The sequence below is a fragment of the Schistocerca serialis genome, chromosome 8, assembly GCF_023864345.2.
Source record: "Schistocerca serialis cubense isolate TAMUIC-IGC-003099 chromosome 8, iqSchSeri2.2, whole genome shotgun sequence".
In the NCBI taxonomy this organism is placed as follows: Eukaryota; Metazoa; Arthropoda; class Insecta; order Orthoptera; family Acrididae; genus Schistocerca; species Schistocerca serialis.
The window spans coordinates 497,304,667-497,321,286 of record NC_064645.1 but is presented as its reverse complement, the minus strand read 5'-3'; the positions used below and the strand labels follow the sequence as shown (position 1 = coordinate 497,321,286).

At 47.4% G+C, this 16,620-nt stretch overlaps 1 protein-coding gene across 8 annotated transcripts in view; it reads left to right on the top strand.

The window, feature by feature from the left end:
- LOC126416736 (dystrobrevin beta) overlaps positions 1-16,620 on the top strand; it is a 604,481-nt gene that overhangs the window by 91,560 nt on the left and 496,301 nt on the right. For 7 of the 8 annotated variants that reach the window (XM_050084562.1, XM_050084568.1, XM_050084566.1 and 4 more), the window contains exon 2: positions 6,407-6,505. The gene's annotated coding sequence lies outside the window, so the exon portion shown is untranslated. Of the gene's footprint in view, positions 1-716; positions 830-6,406; positions 6,506-16,620 lie in introns of those variants that run through there. The other variant, XM_050084561.1, reaches the window with a different exon arrangement.

Sequence of the window (16,620 nt, the reverse complement as noted above, 5' to 3'; positions counted from 1 at the left end):
AGGAGGCGGAAAGCTCCTAAATGCTCGTTCCCAGGCGGTGGATCAAAACCTCTTACGTCTGTGCATTTCCGTTTGCGGACCGTAGTCTCTGTTCCACTCACATACCTTCGTTGCCACATCACCTGCTTGCAACGCCTCTAGACGGCATTCAGCTCCCGGTGCACAGAGTTTATAATTTTTTGGCACATTAGTGTATATTGTCTCCCCCTCTCCCATCCACTTTTCCGCTACAACCTGATTCACCACTGAGTGTCACGTAGTCAGTGAGTTTTTATTCTTTATTCATAAATTATTAGTTTGTGTTAAAATCAGTAATTCCCGGCGGGGTCAGGGATTTTCTCTGCCTCGCGATGACTGGGTGTTGTGTGATGTCCTTAGGTTAGTTAGGTTTAAGTAGTTCTAAGTTCTAGGGAACTGATGACCATAGATGTTAAGTCCCATAGTGCTCAGAGCCATTTGAACCCATTTTTTTTTAAATCAGTAAATGTCCTTTTTTACACTTACTTAATATGTAATTGAATATTAAGTAGACTGAACCGATTTGATATTCGGCACTCTTCATTGCATCTGAATCGTTACATTTTTCTCTCCAGTTCCACATTGCTGCGTCGGAGAATCTGCTCAGTCATTTCCACACTCAATTTGGCAAACGATGAGTTAAAGGCATGTACCACCATCCTATAGCTAGAAGAACTAATGTGATTCTTACAGAAACCCACGTGAAAAATAACCAAGAAGCTTCATAAAACACTTATGTGCCGGAGATGATTGGTTTTACACATCACAAATTACACAGAAAGCTGTGGAATACTTAACACGCCATACACAGGTAAGGAAAACAAATACAAATGAGCGTAAAAACAAATATTACAGAACATAAAGATTTTTCTATACAGTAAAAATCACTAGAAGAAAAATTACTTTCTGTGTAAAAGCATTGTATTCTTCATAAATACGTTTTTGGACCAGATATTGAATTCATCAAGGGCCTTCTATTGTGTAACTTTAAGCTCCTTCGCTTTTATGTGCATAGCACCCACTTAGCCTCAAATCAGTGAAGGAAAATCTACTTAGTTCTCGCCAAACTCTGCTGGGTAAGTGTAGAGAGCTTGGTTACAAAAAGACGGTGCGACCATTATGCTGTCACTGTCTTATATCTCCAGTAGGGATCGTGAGAATATGATTAAAAGATTACAGTACGTAAGAGAACCATGTAGTCAATTTCCCTCACTGTTCGCAAATGAAATAGAGTTCATCGATATTATTGTATAACAGGTTTTGTTGTCCGTCTACGTTAGTATAATTTTCTTTAATGATCGGTTTTGGTTTCTCATGAACCATCCTCAAATATGACTTTATCGATTACAAGATTAAATCGTGCGACTTATAAACAAGTTGGTGATACGTTTGACGGGTTACTACTGTAACCTATACAATCAGATACGAGGATGAGTCATTTAGAAACAAAACCGGTCATAAAAAAAACTGTATAGACGGACAAAATAATCTGTTTTACAACAAGTGACTACAGTTGTCTCTGAAGACAACATGTTAGCTTTTGGGATAATAATGGTACGATGTTCATTGCGTCATGGACTGTGTACTGGTTTGCAGAATGTACGAGGCGTGTGAAAAAAGTAATTAGACTGCCAACATTGCGAGCGGTCTGGCAACATCATATTGTTCTACTTGCGTAGACCGCTGTTTTCATCCCTTCCATATGCACAGTCAGAGTTTCAACTCCATGCAGCCATCAAAGTGTTTTTTGAGAGTGCCACTAGTGAAGGTGTGTTTTTGTCGTGTTACGAAAATGAATCAAACTAATTTAGAGCAACGTTATCCCATCAAGTTTTGTGTTAAACATGGGGAATCTGCGAGTGAGACCTTTCAAAAGTGGAAACGGGTCTGTGGGAGCATAACTTATGGAGAGCACAAGATTTTCTCTTGCATAACTCGTTTTTGGAAGGCCGAGAACACGTTGTAGGTGAACCTCGCTCTGGGAGACCTTCAACTTCAAAAACAGACGAGAACGTCGAAGGGATGCGTGCTATTGTGAGATGAGACTGACGTTTAACAATTACAGTGACGGATGACCTGCTAAACACTTCCACTGTACATCAAATTTTGACCAAAGCTATTCACATGCCACAGGTTTGTGCCAAAGTGGTGCCGAAAAACCTCGCAGTTGAGCAGGACAACAATCGAAGTAGTGTGCGCTGATCCCGAGAGGATTACCAATGAACAAGTATGGTTCAGTCGTGTGATGGATTTTTTAGTACGATCCTGAGACAAAGTTGCAAAGTGAGGAGTGGCGCACTGAGACATCAACTCGACCGAAAAAAGCTCGAATTATACGTAAATAATTTGTTCCTCGAGTACAAACTGTCAACAAGGTGTTTTACAAAGATTGCCTCGAAAGGCTCAGGAAAAAAGTGGCTCGAGTGAGACTAGAAATCGCAAACAAGTGGATGCTGCACCATGACAACATCCCATGTCACACGGCCACTTCCATCACATAATTTCTGACGTCAAAAGATATTCCTGTTTTTCCACGACCCCTACCTGATTTGAGTCCTTGTGACTTTTTGTTTTCTCAATAATGAAAAAGTCTTAAAAGGGGTAATTTTGAGACTGGAGAACATTCAAAAGAGTGTAACTGACATATTAAAGGCTCTACCAGTTGAGCCCTTTCAGTGCTGCTACCAAGACTGGGAACTACTCCGCCGGTGTGTAACTGCCGGTAGGAACCGCTTTAAAGGGTGCAATATTTTTCTTTGAAAAAAATAAAAAATATTGATTGATAAAAAGCAGTATTTTCTTTCCTCACATACTTCGTATATATGTTGATACGTCAATATGTGCTACGCTTATAAATTCGAAATAAGGAGCTATAAGCTACAGCAGAAAAGGCTTCTGCAGCGTATGAAGTGCTGTCGACGAAACAGTATTAATGTTAAATATAAGAATGTGTTACGTCAGTGGAAGATAGATGAAAACACGAAACGCGTCCTGGCGTAAATGAAGCTAGACAAAATGTAGTTGTTTGCTGTATTTGATTAATTAATTTATTGCGCAACCAAGAAGCTCAGCGACGATTAACACATACTAATTAATGCAAAACGGAAGAATTTGGAAGCAAAGCCGCTGCAGAGGTGAAAATGAAAGTCCAAAATATTGTCATAGTTAAAAAATGAAAACAAATTGGAAACGATTGTAGCTGTTCAAATGAAGCATTGTATATACCGGGTGGACAAAATAAACTGCCCCAAAAATACACTCGAAAACAAAAAAGTCGCACAGCGAAGGAATTATCCGAGAAGAACAGATACCAGAAGATGTGATGTACAAACATGTGATTAGAGCTTCAGAAAAATTGGCTGATGTCTTCTAGAGAAAGACCTTCACAAATTGCGGAAGTCAATAATGTGTTGACCCACCGCTGGCCATTATGCTAGCGGTTATTTGGCTTGGCATTGACTGATAAAATTATTGAATGTTCTCCTGGAGGATAACGTACCAAATTCTGTCCAACTAGCGTCTTAGAACATCAAAGTCTCGAGCTGCTTGGGGAGCCCTGCTCATAATACTCCAAACGTTCTCAATTGGGGAGAGATCTGACGACCTTACTGGCCAAGATAGGGTTTCACAAGCACGAAGAGAAGCAGTAGAATCTCCCTAAAGTTATCTTGCTGAAATGTAAGCCCAGGATGACTTGCCATGAAGAGCAACAAATCGGAGCGTAGAATAGCGTCCAGGTACCGCTGTGTTGTAAGGGTTCCGCGGATGGCAACCAAAGGGTCCTGCTGTGAGATGAAAATGTCACCCCACACCATCACTCCTGGTTGTCGGACCATATAGGGGACAACAGTCAGGTTGGTTTCCGACCGCTGTCAGAGGCATCATCGGGGCTACGTTCGAAGCGGGACTTGGCGCTGAGGAGAATTATACTCTAGACAACGAGATCCGAGGCCAAATTTGACAGAATTTGGCACGATATCCCTCAGGACGAACAATAACTCTGTCAATTAGTGCAAAGCCGAATAACTAATGTACTAGGGCCAAATGTGGACCAATTCTTTACTGACTTGCTGAATTTTCGAAGTTCTTTCTCTTCAATAAATCGTCCCAATTTTTCTGTAACCGTAATGATTTGTTTGTCTGTACATGTACATCAAATCTACCGGTTTCCATCCCATTCGGATAATTTCTTCGTGGTGTGTTTTCTCCTCCTCCTCCTCCTCCTCCTCCTCCTCCTCCTCCTCCTCCTCCTCATTTTCAGAGAGCGTTTCATTCGCCTCGGGATAGGAAACATAACTTACATCGCCTGTCTCGGCTGCGGATGACATAAATTGGGTAGCCTGTTCTGGAATGCATCAAATATTTACCCCATCCTGTACATGAAAGTAGAACACCAACGTAGATATTCTCAGGACAGGTGACTTATACTGCACCTGCTATATTCGGTTCGTTTAGCTCTTTTTTTTTTTTTTACCTTCATCTGCTTCCCATTGCTCTCTGTCTCTATAGGAAGTACAGATACGGTGTTAACTGCAGAATTGTTGACCTATCGTCTCCCTCTCTGATGAAGATTACAGTGTGATTGATTAAAACCTAAACAATTAATAACATGCGTTAAAGGAAAATGAAAAAATATAAAGTGACAAAATATATCCCCATCTTTCATCGACTTCTAACTGATGACTTTTAGTTGGAAGTAAGTAAAACAGTTTCTTCACAGACCCTTAACAATTTGGTGTGGTTGTTGTTGTGGTTGTGGTCTACAGTCCAGAGACTGGTTTGATGCAGCTCTCCATGCTACTCTATCCTGTGCAAGGTTCATCATCTCCCAGTACCTACTGCAACCTAAATCCTTCTGAATCTGCTTAGTGTATTCATCTCTTGGTCTCCCTCTACAATTTTTACTCTCCGCGCTGCCCTCCAATGCTAAATTTGTGATCCCTTGATGCCTCAGAATATGCCATACCAAGCGATCCCTTCTTCCACAAATTTCTATTCTGTCCAATTCTATTCAATACCTCCTCATTAGTTATGTGATCTGCCCATCTAATCTTCAACATTCTTCTGTAGCACCACATTTCGAAAGCTTCTATTCTCTTCTTGTCTAAACTATTTATCGTCCATGTTTCACTTCCATACATGGCTACACTCCATACAAATACTTTCAGAAACGACTTCCTGACGCTTAAATCTATAGTCGATGTTAACAAATTTCTCTTCTTCAGAAACGCTTTTCTTGCCATTGCCAGTCTACGTTTTATATCATCCCTACTTCGACCATCGTCAGTTATTTTGCTCCCCAAATAGCAAAACACATTTACTACTTTAAGCGTCTCATTTCCTAATCTAATTCCCGTAGCATCACCCGATTTAATTCGACTACATTCCATTATTCTCGTTTTGATTTTGTTGATGTTCATCTTACATCCTTCTTTCAAGACACTGTCCATTCCGTTCAGCTGCTCTTCCAAGTCCTTTGCTGTCTCTGACAGAATTACAATGTCATCGGCGAACCTCAAAGTTTTTATTTCTTCTCCGTGGATTTTAATACCTACTCCGAATTTTTCTTTCGTTTCCTTTACTGCTTGCTCAACATACAGATTGAATAACATCGGGGAGAGGCTACAACCCTGTCTCACTCCCTTCCCAACCGCTGCTTCCCTTTCATGCCCCTCGACTCTTATAACTGCCATCTGGTTTCTGTACAAATTGTAAATAGCCTTTCGCTCCCTGTATTTTACACCTGCCACCTTTAGAATTTGAAAGACAGTATTCCAGTCAACATTCTCAAAAGCTTTCTCTAAGTCTACAAATGCTAGAAACGTAGGCTTGCCTTTTCTTAATCTATTTTCTAAGATTAGTCGTAGGCTCAGTATTGCCTCACGTGTTCCAACATTTCTACGGAATCCTAATTGATCTTCCCCGAGGTCGGCTTCTATCAGTTTTTCCATTCGTCTGTAAAGAATTCGCGTTAGTATTTTGCAGCTGTGACTTATTAAACTGATAGTTCGGTAATTTTTACATCTGTCAACACCTGCTTTTTTTTGGGATTGGAATTATTATATTCTTCTTGAAGTCTGAGGGTATTTCGCCTGTCTCATACATCTTGCTGACCAGATGGTAGAGTTTTGTCAGGACTGGCTCTCTCAAGGCTGTCAGTAGTTCTAATGGAATGTTGTCTACTCCCGGGCATTGTTTCGACTAAGGTCTTTCAGTGCTCTGTCAAACTCTTAACAATGTGTATGTATGTATTCGATATGTATTATGGTAGACTTTCAGAATGAGACAGTTTACAACCTCTGACTATATGTATACGTTGACAGCACAAAGAAAGTTAGACAAGACGACGTCTGTGAACGTAATACGCACTTTGCTACCTTGTTCGCAGGTTGTTGCAGCGGCCGGCCAGTGCGGAGTCGAATTGCTCGTCGGGACGACGCACGCTGTCGCCTGCCTGCGCGGCGAGGCGGTGTGGGGCGGCGCTAACGTAAGTACAGAGAAGCGAGGAAGGCCGCGACGAGAAACTGTCGTGCCACGTTTTCCCTGTGAATTATACGCACACACCACACCGAGAGGTGTTGGCACAGCAGACAACTGACCGGACAAATTATGAGGAGGGTTATTCAAAAGAAAATCTACGAAACAACACTGTGGGTATAATGAAGTCTTCATTCATAATTAATAACCAGAAGCCTGAGCACGGCGACACCACTGTTTCACGAACCCAAGGATTCCCTCTTCCCAGAAGTCATGTGACTCTGACAGGTGTCAGTTCTCCACTGTTTTCGCTAAAATGGCGGATACCTCAGACGGCAAACCCGAGCGGGAACGTAAACAGTTAAAAAATGGGCATTCCGCCAGGAATTGGCGGGCAGTTAAAACTTGGGCGCAATGTGCACAAAATGTTGGGGGAGCGCCACTTACATGGCGATGGTTAAAAAAGTAGTGCCCTATACGCAACCTAGTTACAATGAACTCCTTCCGGCGGTCGTCCAAGCCGCTGGGAGAATCTTAATGACCTAGAGCTTATTCCCATGAAGGGAGGACCATTGGCGATGCCAAGGTGACACTACCCCCTGACAGCTAGTTATTAAGTACTTTAAAACAAATAAAATAGCATCTGTAATAAGATATCAAAAGGGAGTCTCTTATTCGTGATTAATGTGTTAGCTTCGTAATATGTAGGTATGAAGCTGGGCATCGTCTACCCTTTTGCCTGTATGATTGAAAGTCTCTTCCACTACTGGCCATTAAAATTGCTGCAACAATAAGAAATGCAGATGATAAACGGGTATTCATTGTACAAATCTATTATACTAGAACTGACATGTGATTACATTTTCACGCAATTTGGGTGCATAGATCCTCAGAAATCAGTACCCAGAACAACCACCTCTGGCCGTAATAACAGCTTTGATACGCCTGGGCATTGAGTCAAACAGAGCTTGGATGGCGTTTACAGGTACAGCTGCCCATGGAGCTTCAACACGATAGCACAGTTCATCAAGAGTAGTGACTGGCGTACTGTGACGAGCCAGTTGCTCGGCCACCATTGACCGAACGTTTTCAATTGGTGAAAGATCTGGAGAATGTGCTGGCCAGGGCAGCAGTCGAACATTTTCTGTATACAGAAAGGCCCCTACAGGACCTGCAACATGCGGTCGTGCATTATCCTGCTGAAATGTAGGGTTTCGCAGTGATCGAATGAAGGGTAGAGCCACGGGTCATAACACATGTGAAATGTAACGTCCACTGTTCAAAGTGCCGTCATTGCGAACAAGAGGTGACCGAAACGTGTAACCAGTGGCAACCCATACCACCTCGCCGGGTGATACGCCAGTATGGCAATGACGAATACACGCTTCCAATGTGCGTTCACCGCGATGTCGCCAAACACGGATGCGACCATCATGATGCTGTAAACAGAACCTAGATTCATCCGAAAAAATGACGTTTTTCCATTCGTGTACCCAGCTCCGTCGTTGAGTACACCATCGCAGGCGCTCCTGTGCGTGATGAAGTGTCAAGGGTAACCGCAGCCATGGTCTCCGAGCTGATAGTCCTTGCTGCTGCAAACGTCGTCGAACTGTTCCTGCAGATGGTTGTTGTCTTGCAAACGTCCCCATCCGTTGACTCAGGGATCGAGACGTGGCTGCACGATCCGTTACAGCCATGAGGATAAGATGCCTGTCATCTCGACTGCTAGTGATACGAGGCGGTTGTGATCCAGCACGGCGTTCCGTATTACCCTCCTGAACCCCATATTCTGCTAACAGTCATTGGATCTCGACCAACGCGAGCAGCAATGTCGCGATACGATAAACCGCAATCGCGATAGGGTACAATCCGACCTTTATCAAAGTCGGAAATGTGATGGTACGCATTTCTCCTCCTTACACGAGGCATCACGACTACGTTTCACCAGGCAACGCCGGTCAACTGCTGTTTGTGTATGAGAAATCGGTTGGAAACTTTCCTCATGTCAGCACGTTGTAAGTGTCGCGACCGGCGCCAACCTTGTGTGAATGCTCTGAAAAGCTAATCATTTGCATATCACAGCATCTTCTTCCAACCGGTTAAATTTCGCGTCTGTAGCACGTCATCTTCGTGGTGTAGCAATTTTAATGGCCAGTAGTATATGTTAAAATTTTCCACAAATTGTAAGTTTTAGTGCAAAATCGGTTTGCAGTGTCAGAAGCCGGGTAAGAACCTTTCAAACGATAGCTCATTCATTCCTGTACGATTAGCATTTGTTGAGAAAAGGGATACTGACTCGGGAATAATATTTATAATTATAAAAAAATCAGGAGGTAGCATACTACATTATAATGGACTGGGTTACTGTTAGCACCTAGTTACGGTAGTCTCAATCAGTCCATGTTTTCCTGCTTCGTAATGCCCTAACAGTTTGAACCAAAAACTGTAAAACTTTTAACCATGTTACACAGTTTTTATTAACATGCACAGCGTTTCCAGAATGAGATTTCCACTCTGCAGCGGAGTGTGCGTTAATATGGAACTTCCTGGCAGATTAAAACTGTGTGCCGGACCGAGACTCGAACTCGGGACCTTTGCCTTTCGCGGGCAAGTGCTCTACCAACTGAGCTACCCAAGCACGACTCACGCCTTGTCCTCACAGCTTTACTTCCGCCAGTACCTCGCCTCCTGCCTTCCAAACTTTACAGAAGCTCTTCTGCGAACCTTGCAGAACATCTCATTCTGGAAACATCCCCCAGGCTGTGGCTAAGCCATGTCTCCGCAGTATCCTTTCTTTCAGGAGTGCTAGTTTTGCAAGGTGCGCAGAAGAGCTTCTGTAAAGTTTGGAAGGTAGGAGGCGAGGTACTGGCGGAAGTAAAGCTGTGAGGACGGGGCGTGAGTCGTGCTTGGGTAGCTCAGTTGGTAGAGCACTTGCCCGCGAAAGGCAAAGGTCCCGAGTTGGAGTCTCGGTCCGGCAGACAGTTTTAATCTGCCAGGAAGTTTCATGCACAGCGTTTTTTGAGGGTTTGTGACATCTTAAAACTAACCAGAATAATGATAAATGTTTGGTATCAGATGGGATAAACGCATGAATACAATAATATGTATATACCAACAAAGCAACTCTAACCTGACTCAATCCGTGCCACTGCGATATCTCATACTAATGATGTATGGAAGACGTTATAGTCAAACTGTCATGCGAGAGATCATACGTTGCGGGCATGTGGGCCTATTCCTCTGTGCTTGTTCCATTTTTCAGTTGTAATGACCTTCTAATACAATGGATTGTAATCGTAGTGGATACTAGCCGGTAGCTGATTGTTCATGATAGCATTATTTCAGTTAGTACGGAATAGAACCATTTTGTTGGCAATTATGACAACATAACTGGTGCGATGGGGAGTTGTCCTTGTGAGTATATTGGTGTAAAGGATACGAGGTCTGCGGTGGCTCGTCGCAGAGTATACAAGTATTCATTTCATTCGGGCAGCAACGGGTTGTTTGGAGTAGCAGTTCAGTCACCAGATACGAAACCAGTGGACATCTTGTGAAGAACGTGTAAAGAGCCCAGTTAACGAGACTCCTGTCATTACTCTGCCGGCCCATGTGGCCGAGCGGTTCTAGGCGCTTCAGTCTGGAACCGCGCTGCTGCTGCTGCGGTCGCAGATTCGAATCCTGCCTCGGGCATGGATGTGTGTGATGTCCTTAGGTTAGCTAGGTTTAAATAATTCTAAGTCTAGGGGACTGATGACCTCAGATGTTGAGTCCCATACTGTTCAGAGCCATTTTTTTTTTTGTCATTACTCTCATGGACCTGGTTGCTAGAATTTTCACAGCCGCGGAAGCACGTCAAACCACTGGGAATCTGAGCGTGCATAGGTGTGGTGCGTCGCTGTATTATCTACCGTAATCATGGTTGTCGGCATTTTGTATAGTACAGATAAGACAATAGTTCTGCATATCTTACATACTGTGCTGTACATTGACGGAATAGGTTGGACACACTGTGATAAAAATGTACACGTTTCCTTTACGGGTTGTTGCATTACTCTGTCTCGTGCCACACATTTAAATGATTACATATTACAGGCGTTTGTTCTGTTGTGAGAGTGTTTTCACTGAAACACAGGTAATGCGGGTTCGAAACCGAATTAATCATAGTTACATTATTACTGCTACAGATCAATCTCGAAAATTGTGTCTGTATTTGTGTTCGTGGTGTATAAATATACGGAAGCCTGCCCCCCTCCCTCCCCTCCCAAACTTGCACCATGTATACCTACTCTAACACATCGTACCTCACACTTACTTCTCACGGGGTAGCGCCTCCCTTCCGGAATAAAGCATCGCCTGAGTAAATTCCGTAATGCACAAAAAAGTACAAAACGCCGTTTGGGACAGCAATTTATTCCAGAGCGCACCAGAGCGCCGAAATATCCGTCGTGCATATAGGTTACCCCGAAACATTGAGAAAACCGTAAACTCTGTATAATAAACAGCGCGAGAGCCGTACATCTAGCTGACGAACTTGAACTGCGGCTTTCATTCCGCACGTGTTTGCGTTGCTGCTGCCAGACGGCACGGTAAACAAAGCTGTGGCGGCAGCAGCAGCTACCGGGCCAAGTGCACGCCTTGTTTACATTCCGCGCCGTGCCACGCTGCGAGGCGTGTGGAATAGTGCTGCGCGTGTTTGTGCAGCCACCCGTGGACAGTAATGGCAGCGTTGCGAATTACTGTAGTCAGATCTACGGACAAGTAGAAGACCTGTTACTGGTTTCCAACAACCAGTTATCGTAAACGTTGCGTATATGCACTTTTTCTTATCGAACACTTAACCCTGCTACCGTCGAAGGTATCTGCGTTTACTTGTTAATGTAAATCACACTGCACACCTCTAGAACTGTCACGAAAAATGTTCTCCATAGTTGTTCCTGAAAAAAGCCAAAACTTAATAAGTCGATATAATGTCAACATACAGAGAACGGTATGAGACAAAATTACTTTAATTTAAAAAATAACAAAGAGACTTCCGTGTAGGGGGAGTATTGGTGTCCAAAACTATGCATTCCTAATTTCAGTCCTCTTGGCCGTATGGCTTCCTGCTAGTTTCGCACACTAATGATGTGTGTGTGTGTTCTTTTAAATACGGGCGTATGGAATACGTCTTGTTCGTTGTAGCGAAAGTTAGCTCAGAAGATGTAGTATTTTCAGCAGTTGGTATTTGAAGAACTTGATTATTTCTTTGTTTGATACTGATTCAGATAGCTCGCATTACCTGTGTTTTTTCCAAAATAGAATCAATCGTCAGCTGCACAATTGGACTATTTTATTGCAGCTAACCGGTTTCGACACATTGATCTGTCATCTTCTGACGTCCATCAATTTTAGGAAAATACCGATGATTAGAAAATGACCTTACGTAGACGTAAAGTACAAGAAGTGAGTAATGCGAAATTTGACGTCTGCCCATCCATGTTATAAACTAATACTGAGTTAGCTTTATTGCAGTACGCTTCTTGTACTTTACGTACATGTGTGGCCATGTTCTTATGATCCGTATTTTTCTAAGTTTTGTAGGCTTCCGAAGATGACAGACTAACCTGTCGAAACTGGTTAAGTGCTATAAAATATTCCTATTATGCACCTGACGATTGATTTTATTTTGAAAAGAATATACCATAGTTGTTGGAAAAACGACAACTATGAACAAAATCATAAAAGTACTACTCTCTTCTTAATGAATGCTCCGCAGATAGATAGTAGGAGATGTTTGCGGACGTCACCTCGAGTTTCTTGAGATAAGGGTTACTCATCGTATAAGTACCATAATGTTGGTTGATTACGGCGAACAGCGGGTAAAGAGACCGTCGTCTATTCTGTCTTGTTATGGCGGCAAGAGGAGACACTTCACCTCTCGTCTAATCAGGAGTACAAAATCTTCATTCAATGCAAAATTCTCATGCATGGTTTTCTGTGACTTTACTAAGCCGCGGGTTTAGCCTACATTTTATTGCTGTATCCGACGTGGTCGGAAATGTTGTGGTTTAAATGAACGCTGCCTAACGTAAGTTTGTCGGCCGGTCATTCAGTTCACGGTAAATTATTCCGAGTTCGATTAAGACTGAAGCACACGTTTTCAGAACGGTGCCAAAAAAAGTCCCCAAACTGTGTTTCGTCACTTCCTCCTACACGCTATTATCGAGCTGCAGGAAAGGACCGGCCCAAAACAACGTAGCACGGACGTCCCAAGACAACCTCCTCTTCCCACGCCCCTGTACAACTTAATCACAGCAGTGACATACTGTTTGTCTGTTCACGGCCTACACCTGTGGTGACGTGTTTGGACCAACTCTGTTCTTCGTGACAGGGCTATTGTAGCAGTCTCAATAACACAGTGATACAGCTTAGGTGTTCATCAGTACTTCACCTGTGGACTAAAATATACATGTCGGAAATATTACATGCTATTTTTTCAGCAGGAAGGGAAACAGCTGCGAAAGTTCATCACTTTCTATAAAATCTCGTGTACAAGCATTCAACACGTTCTATAACTAGACAAGATGATCACCGATCTTAATGTAGAAATAACTTGGACATCCCACTGACATGGGTGCTGTATAACTGTAATTGTCGCATAATTTTCCGTGTAATTTTTGTTGCTTCATACTAAAGGCGTTCAGTAAGCAATGCAACACTTTTTTCTGAAAGCAGGTACACTGTATTGTTCCCCTCTCCTGTGGCTACAAAAGCCTGTTTTTCAACATGGTCTCCATTCAATGCGATGACCTTAAGCCACCTTAGTGGCAAGGCTTGTATGGTCGCATGGTGCCACTCTACTGGTCGACGTCGAAGCAAACGTATTACTGGATCAATAACTTCCCCGTAATAGACTTACTGCTTCCCGCGGAGTGCATCCTTCATTGGACCAAACAGATGGTGCTTCATTGTTATGCGGCGAGGAACCAAGCGGGCACACATCTTCGAGTGCGACTGGCGTACGAGTATGTCAGCACTACCAACACAGACGTCCCAGTTTAGCAGGGAGGTGTTTGTGATCCGTCGATTAGTTCGAATGAGAGTGTCTGCACCTTCCAACATTGCAGGAGTCGCATCTGTGTGCGGCTGGCCGGCACACTGGGAGCGGAAAGGTTTGCCCGACCTTGTTGCCATGATAGGAACCTCCCCAAAGACTCACCGTTCTTTGTTCACTGCCAGGTCTCCATAGACATTCCGGAAGCACTTCAATGCCCTGGTTTTCCGCCTGGAATGCACCTCCATTACAGAAGTCTTTTTTGAAGACTACCTGTATGGCTTCCACCTATCGGACCTCCATGAAAATATACGGACTGAAGCGGGAATATTGACTGTGTCCCACAACAGACTCCGCATTTTTTCAATCTATATTAGCCAAGACATGAGTTGTGTTCCTTATTGAACGCCTCTCGTATAATTCCACTTTTATAATTTTACTGTTTCATATCTTTTACAGTTTCATACTTCTATGTACTATATTTTCGCACTGAGAGTAAATCTGTACGCTATTGTCATCCTCCACTCCCTGTCTTCTCTGCCCTATTCCAATACTCGTCGCTCCCCTCTTCTCTCTGCCCTATTTCAATACTCGTCGCTCCCCTCTTATCTCTCCCCTATTCCAACACTCGTCGCTCCCCTCTTCTCTCTCCCTCCCTCTCCCCCCCTCCCCCGCCTTCTCTAACCCCTCCATCTCTCACCCTCCCTCTCCCCCCTCCCTCTCTCTCGCCGCTCCCTCCCTCTCTCGCCGCTCCCTCCCTCTCTCGCCGCTCCCTCCCTCCCTCCGTCTCTCGCCGCTCCTCCCTCCCTCTGTCTCTCGCCGCTCCCTCCCTCCCTCTGTCTCTCGCCACTCCCTCCCTCCCTCCGTCTCTCGCCCCTCCCTCCCTCCCTCCGTCTCTCGCCCCTCCCTCCCTCCCTCCGTCTCTCGCCCCTCCCTCCCTCCCTCCGTCTCTCGCCCCTCCCTCCCTCCCTCCGTCTCTCGCCCCTCCCTCCCTCCCTCCGTCTCTCGCCCCTCCCTCCCTCCCTCCGTCTCTCGCCCCCTCCCTCCCTCCCTCCGTCTCTCGCCCCTCCCTCCCTCCCTCCGTCTCTCGCCCCTCCCTCCCTCCCTCCGTCTCTCGCCCCTCCCTCCCTCCCTCCGTCTCTCGCCCCTCCCTCCCTCCCTCCGTCTCTCGCCCCTCCCTCCCTCCCTCCATCTCTCGCCCCTCCCTCCCTCCCTCCATCTCTCGCCCCTCCCTCCCTCCCTCCGTCTCTCGCCCCTCCCTCCCTCCCTCCGTCTCTCGCCCCTCCCTCCCTCCTCCGTCTCTCGCCCCTCCCTCCCTCCCTCCGTCTCTCGCCCCTCCCTCCCTCCCTCCGTCTCTCGCCCCTCCCTCCCTCCCTCCGTCTCTCGCCCCTCCCTCCCTCCCTCTCTCGCCCCTCCCTCCCTCCCTCCCTCGCCCCTCCCTCCCTCCTCCCTCGCCCCTCCCTCCCTCCCTCGCCCCTCCCTCCCTCCCTCCCTCCCTCGCCCCACCGTCTCTCGCCCCTCCCTCCCTCCCTCCCACCGTCTCTCGCCCCTCCCTCCCTCCCTCCCTCCCTCCCTCCGTCCCTCGCCCCTCCCTCCCTCCCTCCCTCCGTCCCTCGCCCCTCCCTCCCTCCCTCCCTCCGTCTCTCGCCCCTCCCTCCCTCCCTTCGTCTCTCGCCCCTCCCTCCCTCCCTTCGTCTCTCGCCCCTCCCTCCCTCCCCCCTCCCTCCCTCCCTCTCTCGCCCCTCCCTCCCTCTCTCGCCCCTCCCTTCCTCTCTCGCCCCTCCCTCCCTCTCTCGCCTCTCCCTCTCCCGCCTCTCCCTCTCCCGCCTCTCCCTCTCCCTCTCCCGCCTCTCCCTCTCCCTCTCCCGCCTCTCCCTCTCCTCTCTCGCCTCTCCCTCTCTCAGCACCCTCCCTCCCTCTCAGCACCCTCCCTCCCTCTCTCAGCACCCTCCCTCCCTCTCTCAGCACCCTCCCTCCCTCTCTCAGCACCCTCCCTCCCTCTCTCAGCACCCTCCCTCCCTCTCTCAGCACCCTCCCTCCCTCTCTCAGCACCCTCCCTCCCCCTCTCAGCACCCCTCCCTCCCCCTCTCAGCACCCTCCCTCCCCCTCTCAGCACCCTCCCCTCCCCCTCTCAGCACCCTCCCTCCCCCTCTCAGCACCCTCCCTCCCCCTCTCAGCACCCTCCCTCCCCCTCTCAGCACCCTCCCTCCCCCTCTCAGCACCCTCCTCCCCCTCTCAGCACCCTCCCTCCCCCTCCTCTCAGCACCCTCCCTCCCCCTCTCAGCACCCTCCCTCCCCCTCTCAGCACCCTCCCTCCCCCTCTCAGCACCCTCCCTCCCCCTCTCAGCACCCTCCCTCCCCTCTCAGCACCCTCCCTCCCCCTCTCAGCACCCTCCCTCCCCTCTCAGCACCCTCCCTCCCCCTCTCAGCACCCTCCCTCCCCCTCTCAGCACCCTCCCTCCCCCTCTCAGCACCCTCCCTCCCCCTCTCAGCACCCTCCCTCCCCCTCTCAGCACCCTCCCTCCCCCTCTCAGCACCCTCCCTCCCCCTCTCAGCACCCTCCCTCCCCCTCTCAGCACCCTCCCTCCCCCTCTCAGCACCCTCCCTCCCCCTCTCAGCACCCTCCCTCCCCCTCTCAGCACCCTCCCTCCCCCTCTCAGCACCCTCCCCCCTCCCCCCTCTCAGCACCCTCCCTCCCCTCCCCCTCTCTCACCCTCTCCCTCCCCCTCTCTCACCCCTCCCCTCCCCTCTCTCTCACCCTCCCTCCCCCTCTCTCACCCTCCCTCCCCCTCTCTCACCCTCCCTCCCCCTCTCTCACCCTCCTCCCCCTCTCTCACCCTCCCTCCCCCCTCTCACTCACCCTCCCCTCCCCCTCTCTCACCCTCCCTCCCCTCTCTCACCCTCCCTCCCCCTCTCTCACCCTCCCTCCCCCTCTCTCACCCTCCCTCCCCCTCTCTCACCCTCCCTCCCCCTCTCTCTCACTCTCCCCCCTCTCTCACCCTCCTTCCCCCTCTCTCACCCTCCCTTCCCCCCTCTCTCACCCTCCTTCCCCCTCTCTCACCCTCCTTCCCCCCCCCTCTCCCTCACCCTCC